The 13,809-nt window shown below is 49.4% G+C and overlaps 1 protein-coding gene across 4 annotated transcripts in view; it reads right to left on the reverse strand.

The window, feature by feature from the left end:
• Nucleotides 1–13,809, reverse strand: part of ENDOV (endonuclease V) — a 165,435-nt gene that overhangs the window by 122,292 nt on the left and 29,334 nt on the right. The gene's annotated exons all lie outside the window — the stretch shown is intronic.

Below are 13,809 nucleotides of genomic sequence, written 5' to 3' on the forward strand. Positions count from 1 at the left end.
ACATCTGACTGTGTGCATTACTGTTGTGGCTGCTGGGAGCAGTTTTGCACAATTTTTTTTTTTCATCTTGGGCTGCGCAGACTACTGCGTTCTCAGTCTGCAGTCAATTATCCAGAGTATGGGGGCAGTACTGGTGAGGCAGGGACAGTGCTAGTGTAGAATCCTGTCAACAAGTACCCCCAAAAAGCTCCTTCTTAGGGCTACCTGTGACCGTGTGCATTACTGTTGCGGCTGCTGGAAGCAGTTTTGCACAAATTTTTTTTTTTATTATCTTGAGCTGTGCAGACTATTGCATTCTCAGTCTGCAGTCAATTATACAGAGTATAGGGGCAGTACTGCTGAGGCAGGGACAGTGGTAGTGTAGAATCTTGTCAACAAGTACCCCCAAAAAAGCTTCTTCTTAGGGCTACCTGTGACAGTGTGCATTTTACTGCGTGGCTGCTGGGAGCTGCCTCACTATTACCCAGCTAGGCCTTTTTGCAGCCTTGCGTATAATTTTTTTGGGACTGCAGTGTGCATTACATAACCGCTGTGAGCCTCCAACTGCAAGCCAATATTTGCATTTTTTTTCACCGTTCTGTGTGTGCCTGCAAATTCACGCACAGCGTGCGGCGTTAGCCCCTGATAGAGGGAAAGACATATACGCGCTCACTAGGCTGTTAGCTATTTTAAAAAAATATGAAAAAAATGCTCCTTCTTAGGGCTACCTGTGACCATGTGCATTATACTGCGTGGCTGCTGGGAGTTGCCTCACTATTACCCAGCTAGGCCTTTTTGCAGCCTTGCGTATAATTTTTTGGGGACTGCAGTGTGCGTTACATAACCGCTGTCAGCCTCCAACTGCACGCCAATAATTGCATAATTATTCAGACCGCTCTGTGTCTGCTCTATTCGTAATCCACCATGCTGAGGGGTAGGGGGTAGGCCTAGAGGACGTGGACGCGGGCGAGGACGCGGAGGTCCAAGTGAGGTTGTGGGCACAGGCCGAGTTCCTGGTCCAGGAGAATCGCAGCTGGCTGCTGCGGGATTAGTAGAGGGGCAAGTTTCTGGGGTCCCCAGCTTCATATCACAATTTTTGGGTCCACGTGGTAGACCTTTATTACAAACAGCAGTGTGAGCAGGTCCGGTCATGGATGGCAGAAAATGCATCCAGCAATGTATCGACCACCCAGTCTTCTACACCGTCCACTGCTGCAACTCTGAATCCTCTGGCTGCTGCTCCTCCTTCCTCCCAGCCTCCTCACTCCATGTAAATGACATATTCTGATGAGCAGGCAGACTCCCAGGAACTGTTCTCGGGTCCCTGCCTTGATTGGGAAAAAATGGTTCCTCTCTCATCTGAGGAGTTTGTCGTGACCGATGCCCAACCTTTGGAAAGTTCCCGGGGTCCGGGTGATAAGGCTGGGGACTTTCGGCAACAGTCTCAAGAGCTTTCAGTGGGTGAGGAGGTCGATGATGATGAGACACAGTTGTCTGTGAGGTAGTAGTAAGGGCAGTAAGTCCGAGGGAGGAGCACACAGAGGATTCGGTGGAAGAGCCGCTGGACAATGAGGTGACTGACCCCACCTGGTTCGCTAAGCCAACTGAGGAGAGGTCTTCAGAGGGGGAGGCAAGTGCAGCAGCAGGACGGGTTGGAAGAGGCAGTGGGGTGGCCAGGGGTAGAGGCAGGGTCAGAGCCAAGACTCCCCCAACTGTTTCCCAAAGCACCCCCTCACGTCAAGCCACCCTGCAGAGGCCTAGGTCTTCAAAGGTGTGGATGTTTTTCAGTGAGAGCGCGGACGACCGACGAACAGTGGTGTGCAACCTGTATCGCTCAAGATCAGCCGGGGAGCCACCAGTACCAGCCTCACCACCACCATGCGCAGGCATATGATGGCAAGCACCCCACAAGGTGGGACGAAGGCCGTTCACCGCCTCCGGGTAGCACCACTGCCTCACCCCCTGTGCCCCAACCTGCCACTCAGAACCAACCCCCCTCTCAGGACACAGGCATGAGCGCCTCCCGGCCTGCCCCCACACCCTCACCTCCGCTGTCCTCGGCGGCCCCATGAAGCAATGTCTCTCAGCGCAGCATCCAGCTGTCGCTAGAGCAAGCCGTGGAGCGCAAGCGCAAATACGCCGCCACGCACCCGCACGCTCAAGCTTTAAACGTGCACATTGCGAAATTGATCAGCCTGGAGATGCTGCCGTACAGGCTTGTGGAAATGGAGGCTTTCAAAAACATGATGGCGGCGGCGGGCCCACGCTACTCGGTCCCCAGTCGCCACTATTTTTCCTGGTGTGCCGTCCCAGCCCTACACCAGCACGTCTCCTGCAACATCAATCGTGCCCTCACCAACGCGGTTACTGGGAAGGTCCATTTAACCACGGACACGTGAACAAGTACTGGCGGGCAGGGCCACTATATCTCCCTGACGGCACATTGGGTGAATTTAGTGGAGGCTGGGACCGAGTCAGAGCCTGGGACCGCACACGTCCTACCCACACCCAGAATTGCGGGTCCTTCCTCGGTTCTGGTATCTGCGGCGGTCTATGCCACCTCCTCTAAATCCTCCCCCTCCTCCTTCTCCTACGCAACCTCTACCTCTCAATTAAGAAATGTGAGCAGCACGTCGCCAGCAGTCGGTGTGGCAGCACAGCGGTGGGAAAGCGTCAGCAGGCCGTGCTGAAACTACTCAGCCTAGGTGACAAGAGGCACACGCCCCCAAGCTGTTGCAGGGACTGATCAGACTGACATCTGGCTTTCGACGCTGAGCCTCCAACCGCGCATGGTCGTGTGTGACAACGGCCGTAACCTGGTGGCGGCTCTGCAGCTCGGCAGCCTCACACACACATGCCATGCCTGGCCCATGTCTTCAATCTGGTGGTTCAGCGGTTTCTGAAAAACTACCCGCACTTGTCAGACCTGCTCAACAAGGTGCGCCTCGTCTGCGCACATTTCTGAAAGTCCACCACGGACGCTGCCACCCTGCGGACCCTGCAACATCGGTTTAATCTGCCAGAGCACTGGCCGCTGCGCGACGTGCCCACACGGTGGAATTCTACGCTCCACATTTCGGCCAGGCTCTATGAGCAGCGTAAGCAATAGTGGAATACCAACCCCAACATGGGCGGCGTAGTGGGAGTCAGCCTCCTCAATTCTTTACTGAGGAGTGGGCCTGGATGGCAGACATCTGCCAGGTCCTCGGAAACTTTGAGGAGTCTACCCAGATGGTGAGCGGCAATGCTGCAATCATTAGCGTCACCATTCCTCTGCTATGCCTGCTGAGAAGTTCGCTGCAAAGCATAAAGGCTGACCCTTTGCAGTTGGAACAGGAGACGGGGGAAGAGAGTATATGTCACTTGATAGGCAGAGCACTCTCATGTCTATATCTCAGCGCATTTTGGAGGAGGAGGAGGGGGGGGGGGAGAGACAGCTGGGCCCACTGCATAGGGTACCCATGCTGCTTGCCTCCCATCTGTTCAGCGTGTATGGGCTGTGGACGAGAAGGAGGAGGATCCTGAAAGTGATCTTCCTAGTGAGGACAGCCATGTCTTGCGTACTGGCACCCTGGCACACATGGCTGACTTCATGTTAGGCTGCCTTTCTCGTGACCCTCGCGTTAGACGCATTCTGGCCACTACGGATTACTGGGTGTACACCCTTCTCAACCCACGGTATAAGGAGAACCTTTCCACTCTCATTCCCGAAGAGGAAAGGGGTTCGAGAGTGATGCAATACCACAGGGCCCTGGTGGACAAACTGATGGTAAACTTCCCATCTGACAGCGCTAGCGGCAGAGGGCGCAGTTCGTAGGGCCAAGTAGAAGGGGAGGCGTGGAGATCAGGCAGCATGTTCAGCGCAGGCAGGGGAACACTCTTCAAGGCCTTTGCCAGCTTTATGGCTCCCCAGCAAGACTATGTCACCACTCCCCTCCTCAGTCAAGGCTGAGTCGGAGGGAGCACTGTAAAAAGATGGTGAGGAACTACGTAGCCGATCATACCACCGTCCTCCGTGATGCCTCAGCTCCATACAACTATTGGGTGTCAAAGCTGGACACGTGGCACGAACTTGTGCTGTATTGCCCTGGAGGTGCTGGCTTGTCCTGCCGCTAGCGTCTTGTCAGAGAGGGTGTTTAGTGCAGCTGGGGGAATCATCATGAACAAGCGTACCCGCCTGTCAACTGCCAGTGCCGACATGCTTACACTCATAAAGATGAACAAAGCCTGGATTTCCACAGACTTCTCTTCTCCACCAGCGGAGAGCAGCGGAACCTAAAGAATCTTTTCGCTGCAACCGCAGATAAAAGCGCTTTTCTGTATCACCGGGAAAACGGGGCATTTATCTGTGTCAATCTGTCTCGGACATTAGTCCTCTTCCTGCTACTCCTCCTCCAGAAACAACATGTCATCGCGCTGAACGGCCAATTTTTCGGCGGCCAAAAAGGCTTATCTACATCTACCAATGTTTTTACAATTTTTCTAAGTTTCAAAAGTATTGAGACTGTTACATGAACCAATTTTTTAACAGGGCTGCCCCCAGGCTGTTACAAATTAAGCAACAGTGAGCTGTATCTTTAAAAAAATGTTTATGGTTTCACCTGCCCTCTCGGTTGATAAATTTTTCAGAGGTACACTTGTACTCTTGGTACACTAATTTTTCGGGCCCACGGCTACACTCTTATCCAACTAATTTTTCCGGACTTCGCCTACGCTCACGTTATCCTAATGTTTCAAAGGTTGGCCTATACTATTACTACAGAAATTTTACTGGGGTCTGCCTGCCTGCCTATACTTCTGCTACGAGAAAGTTACAGGGGTCTGCCTATACTGCTGCCACTTACATGTTACAGGGGTCTGCCTATACTTCTGCTACAGAAATGTTACTGGGATCTGTCTATAGTGTTACTACTGAAATGATACAGGGGTCTGCGTATACTTCTGCTACAAAAACGTTACTGGGGTCTGCCTATACTTCTACTACAGAAATGGTGGTGGGGTCTGCCTATACTGCTGCTACAGAAATGATATTGATGTCTGCCTATACTGCTGCTACATAACTGTTACTGGGGTCTGCCTATACTTCTGCCACATAAATGTTACTGGGGTCTGCCTATACTTCTACTGCAGACATGTTTCAGGGGTCTGCCTATGCTTCTACTGCAGACATGTTTCAGGGGTCTGCCTATGCTTCTGCTACATAAATGTTACAGGGGTCTGCTTGTACTGCTGCTACAGAAATGCTACAGGGGTCTGCCTATACTGCTGCTGCATAACTGTTACTGGGATCTGCCTATACTTCTGCCACATAAATGTTACAGGGGGTCTGCGTATACTTCTGCTACAAAAATGGTACTGGGGTCTGCCTATGCTTCTGCTACAGAAATGTTACAGGGGTCTGCTTATACTGCGGTGACAGACATGTTACTGGGGTCTGCCTTTACTTCTACAGAAATGGTACTGGGGTCTGCCTATATGGCTGCTACTGAAATGTTACAGGGGTCTGCATATACTGCTGCTACATAAATGTTACAGGGGTCTGCCTATACTGCTACTACAGAAATATTACTCGGCTCTGTCTATACTGTTACAACTGAAATGTTACTGGGGTCTGTCTATACTATTACTACTGAAATGTTACAAATACTGGGCTCTGCTTGTACTGCTGCTACAGAAACGTTACAGGGGTCTGCCTACACTGCTGCTACAGAAACGTTACAGGGGTCTGCCTACACTGCTGCTACAGAAATGTTACAGGGGTCTGCCTACACTGCTGCTACAGAAACGTTACAGGGGTCTGCCTACACTGCTGCTACAGAAACGTTACAGGGGTCTGCCTACACTGCTGCTACAGAAACGTTACAGGGGTCTGCCTACACTGCTGCTACAGAAACGTTACAGGGGTCTGCCTACACTGCTGCTACAGAAACGTTACAGGGGTCTGCCTACACTGCTGCTACAGAAACGTTACAGGGGTCTGCCTACACTGCTGCTACAGAAACGTTACAGGGGTCTGCCTACACTGCTGCTACAGAAACGTTACAGGGGTCTGCCTACACTGCTGCTACAGAAACGTTACAGGGGTCTGCCTACATTGCTGCTACAGAAACGTTACAGGGGTCTGCCTATACTGCTGCTACAGAAACGTTACAGGGGTCTGCCTATACTGCTGCTACAGAAACGTTACAGGGGTCTGCCTATACTGCTGCTACAGAAACGTTACAGGGGTCTGCCTATACTGCTGCTACAGAAACGTTACAGGGGTCTGCCTATACTGCTGCTACAGAAACGTTACAGGGGTCTGCCTACATTGCTGCTACAGAAACGTTACAGGGGTCTGCCTATACTGCTGCTACAGAAACGTTACAGGGGTCTGCCTATACTGCTGCTACAGAAACGTTACAGGGGTCTGCCTATACTGCTGCTACAGAAACGTTACAGGGGTCTGCCTATACTGCTGCTACAGAAACGTTACAGGGGTCTGCCTATACTGCTGCTACAGAAACGTTACAGGGGTCTGCCTATACTGTTGCTACAGAAACGTTACAGGGGTCTGCCTATACTGCTGCTACAGAAACGTTACAGGGGTCTGCCTATACTGTTGCTACAGAAACGTTACAGGGGTCTGCCTATACTGTTGCTACAGAAACGTTACAGGGGTCTGCCTATACTGCTGCTACAGAAACGTTACAGGGGTTTGCCTATACTGTTACTACAGAAATGTTACTGGGGTCTCCCTAGACTTCTGCAACATAACTGTTACTGGGGTCTCTTTATACCTTTGCTACAAGAATATTACAGGGGTCTGTGAATACTATGGGTGCACTAAGTCTTCCCATCGCGGTGTTCTACCTATCTGGCCCGAAAAAAAGCCACGAATATCTAGGGCATGGCGTGTGGGCCGCAGCCAACATGTATTTCCCCCAACGTAACCTCAGCTATCCGGGGCACTGCAATGGGATTTCTTTATGTACCGTCTGTGTGTTCCTGCTAGCCACCCATGCTGTGGGTGCACACAGACTTCCCATAGCGGAGTTGTACTTGCCTGTCCCCAAAACACTGACTGACTTGGGTAGGGTGCAGAGTGCAGATGGGGTACCCCTTGCGTTGTCGATGAGGTATCCGACACCCAAACAGAATGAGTAGTGTGTGGACACATGGAGTCCCCATTGGAGGCGGGGTCGTGTGTGTGTGTGTGTGTGGGGGTGTTGGGCAGCATGTAACCCAGGAGAAGAGGCAGCGGTGTGTCCTGCAGGCAGTGATTGTGCTTGGTTGGAGGTAGTGTAGTGCTTAGGTAAGGTGTGCCTTGCTAATGAGGGTTTGTCCAAAGTAAAAATTGTTGGGGGGGGGGGGGGTAAAGGTATATCCCATTCTTGAACAATGGACCTCTCTCCAACTATCTGCTAGTGCCAAATCTTTCAGCGTAGCAGATATCGAAGCTCTTTGGTTAGGGCTGATTTTATCTAGACTTTGAGATGAGCGGTCCAGGGAAAGAGAGAGAGGACCATAGCAGATGGATGCCCTAGGCAGTGTTTTAAGTTTTCTACAGATCTGGGAGAACAGTTTGAAGGGATTGTTAACCAGAGCATATGAGTTAACTAGAACCAGCCTTTGGTCTCGTAGCATGCCTTGTAAAATTATAAATCTACCCAAGGGTCTGTATCGACCTTGTTGATCGTAAGGGGGAGTGAATTATGTAGAAGGATGGAAACTCCTTGGTGTTTTTTTGGCTGCTACAGAGGAATATGTCTGCGAGTATTGGGGATGCAGATATCTAGGGGCAGAAGAAGAGAAGTGGGTCTCCTGGAGGCAGATAAGTTTTGAGGTACTGAATGAATGCTTTCTTCTTTTAAAGTGGGGAGTTCAATCCTTTAACAGTATGTGAAATTATGGTGACCATTGCGAGGAGGAGAGGATCCGCCAACATACACTAAAAATCTGTTGTGCAGTTTACAAGCCTACGGAGTACTGAGTTTTAGGCAAACAGCGTGTGTAGGCCACTTTTAACACAGTATGTGAAAACATAAAAAATAATGAGAACTATCTACATGTCAAGTCCCAGGCTTAGTGTTCCCCTAAACATTCAGAGGGGGTAAACCCAGAGTCTGGAAAGGAGTGGGCATCAAATTTCTCTACCCCACCCCAGAGCATACATATAACATGGTAATAACAGAAAAAATCCAAACATAATGATTTAAGTAATGTAGCTGATTGAAGCCATAGAGGCCAGAGGTCGTCAATATTATGCGGACCTTCACTTATCTGAATGAGATTCGCATGGGGCCTGAAGCGGCATTGTGTGCACCCATCGCCCTCAAAAACAACAGGGGTGATCAGCGTGCCCAACATACACCCCAGGGTCCCACCGATGCAGGCAACTGTAAATGACAACCTAATTTAGCCACCCACAGAGCCCAGGGTGTAGGCAGCCACACATAGCTTTGTAAAATGTCAGTGAACCAATTTTAATGGGGTGGCTCGCACTGAACTCAATGGCCTCTTTCCGGTAATTAGTGTCCAGTGTGACCTGAGGACCAGGGGAAAGGGAAATGGACTGTCCTCGGCTATCCAGTGGGCAACTCACAGAACATCATTCTTTCATTAACTGCAATAAAGAAAAAAGTCAGAAAATACATAGCCTGTCTCAGTCAATGGGGTCCACAATCTACTGTTGCCACTCTTCGTCGGGGATTTCCCACCGTTGTCCAGGAGCGAGACGGTCGTTGCGGTCTGGGGGACCTGCCATTCTCGGCTTTAAAGGGAATTCGCTCTTCCTTCAGCATACGCTTTCCTTCTTCCAGTGATCTGATAGCGAACGATCTTTGAATAATGCGGACAAGTAAAGCGAATGGGAAATTCCATCGGTATCTGATGTTTGCCTGTTGTAGAGCCAGGGTAATGGGTCTCAAGGCCCGTCGCTTTGCCAGGGTGGACGAAGCAATATTGGCATACATTTGAATGGCGGGTGGAACCCCTGGCAATGTATCCAGGTCACGAGTGGCCACCAAAAGTTGATCCCACATTTCAGAGTAGTGAAGTTTTAGTATTGTATCTCTATGAAGGTCTGAATTAGTCGGTTTTGAGAGGGCCCGACGAATTCTGTCTATGCGTAAAGAGTCCTGTGCCACCTGGGGGAGGAGGGCGGAGAACAAGTTAGTGTCTGCCTTCTTAAGATTGCTAATAGATTCAGGGAGACCTCGGATGCGAATATTTGCCCTTCTGTTCCGATTTTCAAGATCTTCACACATCAGCTCAAGGGTTTCCACCCTTTCAGCGTAGTCATCCCATCTTGCTCGGTCATGGTCTAGTGCAATGATATCGTCGGTCCCATGTTCAAGGTCATTGTAGCGTTGACCCAGGTTGTAGATCTGTTTGGAAATGTCGTGCACCGCAGTTTAACGCTCATCTCGGAACAATTTCTTGGTGTAAGAAGCTTAGATTCTGATGCTGAGAGATCATTATTTTGAGACATTGTAGATAGGTCGGTGGTCTGGCCAGTGAGGAAAGGTTTCCCTGAGTCAGAGTCTTGAGGTGGCTACTCCATTTGAGAAAGTGGAGTGAATTGGTTGTTCGAGAAAAGTTCTGGTAAGGTACACTGAGCTGTCCGAGGTTGTGCTTTGTTCTGTCTCCTGATTCTTCTGGACATATAAGGTATTCAGATTATTATATTCGTCGAGTTCGGAGATAAGTAGCGCTTCTGTTCTGGTGACTGGGAGGGGGTCAGAGCACAGCTGATGGGCAGATCGTGATCATTCAAATAACTATGAACTACTCCCTCGGTGAGGGGCCAGGCGGTCAGCAATGGGTGTACAGATTGAGCGTCACTGAAAACCTGTGAAGCGGACTGCGTTGTAAAACCGGAGGCAGGAATTTGTTGCGGGTAAAATCTTATACAGGTTCTTATCTGGTTATCAAGTTGTAAGGTAGCTCTAGTTAATATGGAGAAAATCTCTTGTTCGTAACAGCCAGAATTATATTGATCTTTTAAGTGCTTAGAGGGCAGGGTTGAGTTTATTCTTTCTCTTGTCAGCCCCGCAGCTTGATTAAATATTTCTCAGTCGACAAAGATCTGGTAGAGTTAGGAGGGCTGCCCTGGGCCCCGGGGGAAGTTTTGATTTATTCTTCCCACTACCAGCGGTGTGCTGTAGAAGCAGTGCTGGTGGCTGTATGCTTTATCACCTCCCTTATAGTGCCCGCTGTTGCTGGCTAGAGTGGTCAGACAGTCCTCCGCTCGGTGCCACCGTGTGCCCTTCGTTTCCCCACCCCACCCCAACAAGACTCGAGCCCGCGGCTTCAGCTTGCTTTGTAAGCCATGTTTTTTAAGATGGCGCCCGTGTAGGCCATGGCGCCCTGATGTCCCGGTCTCTGGAACCTGTGCGGGCTCCGGTGCTGTGCCCGAGGTCTGGGTGAGTGGCTGTGGTCTTCCCGGGTTGGTGCCCGGTGTGAGCCAGAGTGCGCCAACAATCAAGCGGGCCGTTGGGGCTACCAGTCTGCGTCGCTTCCGCTACCTGTCTTCCGCGGTTCAAGCTGCTCTCCTGGGGTCAGGTTGAGGATCCGGTAATCTTCTGTAACGACTCCCTTTTGGGCTAAAATTAATTAATCTCAGTGCCGGAGCTGAGCTGCGTTCTGACTCTCCCTATGCCTGCCAGGCCACGTCCCCCTACACAGTTTTTAATGCCACAAGAATTCTGTTGCATTTAACAGCTTCACTGCTGAGGAGGTTGCTTGAATGTGGAGAACGGGATTGCGCTGTTTAAAACTCCTTAGCAATTACAAAACCATTAGTGTTGAGCATTCTTGGGGGTTTGTCGAACATTGCTTTTTTGAGTGTGCATCAGCGTATTTTACTGTACTTTTTGCACACAACGCATGGACATTTGCGTGCGCCAAAAAAGAAATACATCACCTAAGAGGCGCTGTCTGGCTCCAGCGCACATCTCACGAAGCTCCCCAGCACTTAAAATACTCATAGCCAAGGTTTTGAAAAACCCAGCCTCCAGGAAGCTCCACCTCTGATCCAATCCATAGCCAATCACAACCAGCCCTTCCTGGAGGTGGGGATTTTGACCCTCCAATCCAGGAAGGGTTGGCAGAAAACTAAAGGCAACTGCATAGGATTTCCTACTATAAAAGTTGCATCGCACGAAATCTGTGTTTTCATGCGATGCAAAAGAAAGGAAGGCTCCGTAGGACTACCTCCCCCCCCACCAAAAAAAAGTAAATCGCAGCTGTATAGAACATGCTGCAATTTTGTAGTCTCACAATGTCGCAGGCTACAAAACATTGCTCATGTGGAAGAACCCATGGGTGTCTTGAAAGCATGGGTTCTACATAAATCCGATTTCTAGCACTTTCGCATCGCGAAAAAAATGCACAGTAAAGTTGCCTGTGTGGAAGCGGCTTAATGGTAACTTATGTGCTGGCACCTTGAATTGACACACTAAGTTTAATAGGAGAGGACAACTTTTAACCCCCTTTTCAATACTGGAACAAGAAAGTTAGTGACGGTAGCCCCTCCACTTTATTAGACCACAAGTGATGTTTAAACTAGTATGAAATATTTATTCCTGTTTTCTGTTGTCTAATCCTGCATTTTATAGTCCGAAAAATACTTTATATGTCCTATATTATTTTTTTCTTGAAAAGAATGAAATACTGTTTTTGGGCAACAGGAAACAGCAGAGAATCGAGGTAAGAGAGTTAACAAAAAGTCACATCTGTGACCTCCAGTCCTGTTGGCTGCAAAATAAAATACAGTGCTTCTATTAGGCTGGGTTCACACGGGGCAGAATTCTCCAGAATGACAGCAGCGGAACCGCACAGAAATTCAGCAAGATTTCTGCAGCAGACATGTAGCTTGAAAACCCGTGCCGCACGACGTGGCTTTTGAAGAGTCTTTGCCGCCTGTATTCCGCTACGGCTCTATCTCCCCATATAGAGAGCCAGCAGCAGAAATGGCGATACAATTGACATGCCACGGCTTTGAATTCTGCACCGCATGTCAGTTTCAGCACAGCTTGGCCGCAACGTGTGGACGAGATTTTTGCAAATCTCGTCCACTTTGCTGCTTAATCCCCAGATTAAAATTGCAGGCAGAATTTCTGTTTTCTTTATGATACTATAGGATACTCAGCCTATGCTAGAATGTCTCATTGTGTCATGTCGCTATGACACAGCAGCATTTTTTCCCTGCAAAATGCAGCCAGAGACTTGCTGATTGTGTGGGGCACTTGGTGAGGTCATAATAACTGAACTGAGAAGTCCAGGTGCCGGCTGCAATGAGCGTAGCTCCACTTACCTTTTGCAATGGAAAAATGTTGCTGTGTAATAGCAGCCATAGGGAACTTTCACACAGGACAGAATTACACTGCAGGGCAGAGCCAAATCTACAGTTGTGGAATTCCACACCAAAATGGACGGGTCTACCTGCAGATTTTGATGCAGAATTGCAGGCAGGCTTAAAGCAATTTTCATTTCTGCATCAAAATAGACTGGGGATTTTAGTGTGAAATTTACAGCAGCTTGTAGTGCATCCTACTCAGTCCCTTTCATGCGGCGGTGAGTCTCTGGTCATTCCCTGGAGAATTCTCTTTAATTGCGCATTGTTTTCAATGGGGCTAGAAAACACATCACATGGAAGTGATGGGAGGCGTTTTTGTGTCATCGCACGAGGACGATATCAGGCCTAGTTTCATGGCCTGATATTGCGCTCCGCCATGTGTAGGAAGCCTTATGCTGCTTTTAAACAGCGGTGGCTGCCCTGCAGAACCCAAGAGCAGTGGCACCGATTACAACCGGCAGCTGGACGTCTCAGTCGCTGAGCTGAGACTTCCAGGTGCAATATCGCAGCATGTAATAGCACCCTCATGCCTCTTTCATATGTGCGTTGCGATTTTCGCCCCTTCCCGCATCATGGCTGGGGAAAAAAATAAAAAATCCCATGAATGAGAGAAAGCTGCAACCGAGTAGTGGCTAAATCTCGTGTTCTCACCCATTCAGATGGCCGGGTGTAGAATATATATGTCTCAGCCCGTAACTCCTCCCTTTGCCAGCTGATCGCGGCAATAGAAATTCCTATTGAAGCCTGTGGAAGCTGCCAGCAAAAGGTAGGGAGGTGGGAGAGAGTTTAGCAGCGTGAGCCGTTGCTAAAGCCCCCCCCCCCCCCCCCCTTGCCGGCAGCTCCCATAGGCTTCTATTTGACCTGCCGGCTAATCGTTGGGAAAAAAATAGGACAAGACCTATCTTTTTCCAGCCCCGCATAAAAGCGGCATACTGGAATCCTCAGCATATGTGCTATTTTTTCCAGCCAGGCGATTTTACGCCCATCTGAACGAATGCCTTCAAAGCCAATTCTTCAGATGGTCGCGATTTTCTGATAACGTTTTATCATGGCAAAATAGCCACGATAAAACTTTGTGCAAGTAAGGCCTCAGCGCGGTTTCACACAGGCGAGAAAATCGCATGAGACTCGTGCGCTGTGAGACACACATATGAACCCTAGTCTTTTGAATGGAGTCATATGATGTTTTCCTGTATGGCACCGCGGTGCGATGTAGAAACAAATCGCGGCATGTTGTATTTTGCTGCATGCTCTCGTTGGCCCCATTGACAGCAAAGGTAGAAACTCTGCTAACCTCTGGCGCGACTGTGGATTCCTGCATCCCAGAATATATATATATATTATAAATAAATAAGAAGGTGAAAGCCCTCACTGACTGACTCGTCACTAATTCTCTAACTTCCCGGTGTCATGCAAATATGAAATTTGTCACGACCATTCTTTAGGTCCTAAATGGGGAAAGTTAAGGGGGTCACAACTCGATTATTCAA

This window comes from Eleutherodactylus coqui, chromosome 13 (genome assembly GCF_035609145.1).
Source record: "Eleutherodactylus coqui strain aEleCoq1 chromosome 13, aEleCoq1.hap1, whole genome shotgun sequence".
In the NCBI taxonomy this organism is placed as follows: Eukaryota; Metazoa; Chordata; class Amphibia; order Anura; family Eleutherodactylidae; genus Eleutherodactylus; species Eleutherodactylus coqui.